Source organism: Phalaenopsis equestris, unplaced genomic scaffold (genome assembly GCF_001263595.1).
Source record: "Phalaenopsis equestris unplaced genomic scaffold, ASM126359v1 Scaffold000053, whole genome shotgun sequence".
Classification (NCBI taxonomy): Eukaryota; Viridiplantae; Streptophyta; class Magnoliopsida; order Asparagales; family Orchidaceae; genus Phalaenopsis; species Phalaenopsis equestris.
This window is the reverse complement of record NW_018164495.1, coordinates 297,527-300,072: the sequence shown is the minus strand read 5'-3', so window position 1 is coordinate 300,072 and position 2,546 is coordinate 297,527.

Sequence of the window (2,546 nt, the reverse complement as noted above, 5' to 3'; positions counted from 1 at the left end):
TTATATATATATATATATATATATATATATATATATTCCTGTTCATCTGTGAAAGGATTTGACCACATTGAAGTGCCCACATTCACGCAAAAAAGTTACCAGTTAGAATTTAGAACCATTAACTCCAGGCACAAACTTTTGCACATAACTCTTATCACATTGAGACTCTCGTTCGAGCGATAGATATCAAAGCAAAGAAGGACGGCTTCGGCAAGAAAACTTTTGCGATTGCTTGTCTCTTTAAAGGCGGCATGGTGATTCCGTAGGTATTTGCTGATGTGAACGCAGTTTGGCCGAGAATCGAAGAACACGTGTGAAACTTTGTCACTTTGGTCCATGCTGGCTGCTGAAACCTCGAAAAGCTATATGGTAAGCAAAGCGATTAAAGAAAATTAAAAAGAGAGAGTTGCTCCCTAGAACACATGGACTAACTTTTCTCGCGCGACTTCAGCTGCGGGCAAAGGCTCGTCGTTAGCTGTGATAGCAATGGTCAAAGCCTATACGGCGTTCAAACGGAGGAAGAATTATTAAGGGGTGGTTTGGTTGAATGTTTTTTAAAATAAAAAAAATTGGAGTGCATACATTTTTTAAAAATGTAGGAGTTATTTAGATTTATGTAAGTATATTATTTAAAAAAGATCTTCTTAGTTTGACATAAATCATTCATCTTGAACTCCCTTGATAATTACTTCTTCAAGTCCTTAATTTTCTCTATATCTACCCCTACAATCAACTTGTCATCCACATATAGGAAGAGTAATATATAATAATTACCAAAGTATTGGAAGAAGCAACATTGGGTTATTTGATACTTCATATACCCACTATTTAACACAAACTTGCCAACTTTCTGTCCCACTATATCAAGGTCTGCTTCAAGTATAGAGGTTCTTTTCAATCCACAGACTAAATTTTCTTTCTCTATACTTGCATATCTTTGTTGTTGCACTATATATAGTCTCTTTTCTAGATCTTCATGTAAAAAGAATATCTTTACAACCATCTGCTCAAGATGCAGATTTTCCTTTGCTACTTAGCTCAACACAACTCTGATAGTTGTTATCTTCACCACGGGATAAAAAATCTCAGTGCAGTTCACTTTTTCATTCTGTTCAAACCCCATTACAATAAATCTTGCCTTGTGGCACCTTCTATCATTTGACTTCTTTTTTAGCCCACAGACCCACTTGTTGTGTATTGTTTCTTTGTCATATGATAATACTGCTAAATATTAAGTTTGATTTGACACTAAAGACTGCATCTCATCAACGATGATAAACTCCCACTCATTTAAATCTTTAACTTGAGTGCCTACTTATATCACTTTGGTTCACCACTATAGATTAACAATAAATAGTACAAAGAAAGAGAATACCTTTATGCTGGTCTCAAGATTCTACTAGACCTCTTAACTTCAAAAGTTGGTGACTAAGGAACTTTATGTGCTTCATCTGATTGGGCACTCTTATACATACCTTGCTGATCACATGTATCTTCTATCTCAATATATTTAGATTCTTTAGAAGTAATCGATGGGCAACCTTGAGCCATGCTCCCATCCTTGTACTTCTCCATTTTATTGAATGTCACATCTCTGCTCCTAATAAACTTCTAATTCTGATAGTATAATAATTTATACTCAAATTAATTTAAGTCATACCCAATGAAAGTGCACTTAATATATTTTAAATCAAGCTTACTTTTTCACCATGCTGTTTGAGTTTGTGCGAAAAATAGTAATTAAAAATGTTGCTCTAAACATGAATTTTAAAATAAAAATAGGCAGTTTTAAAAGTATAGTTCAAACTGGTAAATAGGTATTATACAAGACCGATGACTAGTATTTGCAGAAAACTTGAACATGAAAAATTATCCCAAACCAACTTGTTGCAAACAATAGAGATCACATATTTATATAATTATTCTTAAGCATTTAATTGGAGTTTAATTACTTATAAAATAGATAATCACTCTTAGAAAAATCTGTAAAGCCAAAATGACCTATGACACGATGAAATTCCTATTCAAACATCTATCGCATCTACCAGACTGTAGTTTTTTAATCGTGTTTTTTGAGTTGTAGCTTTTAAACAAAAATTTTTAACGACAACACCGGGTCAAACGAGGCCTAATTATCTTGATTCTCTCCTAATTTGATGAGCATAAATTCTAGGGTCTGATGGACGTCGCGACCTGTGTAACATTATGTCACCGTAAAGATTAAATTTTCATATTTTTATTTACATACAGACTGACAAGCTCATTTTTGTGCCAGTTTTAATAAATTTTTGCCCAAGTTGTTATTCATTCAATACTTCTTTTAAGACATTTTAATATCTATATGTTTTGATTCTAAATTTCTAGTTCTTGAAATTTAATTGATTCCACGACTGGACAGGGCTGTCAAAAAAGCATGTTGTCCGCAAACAACTCATGTTTGGCTCATTAAGTAGTTTGTGTTCGGCTCGTTGATTAAGTAAATGAGCCGAACACGAACAAGTTTTTAAAGCTCGACATAAACGAACCGAAGACGAACATGGAAAAAA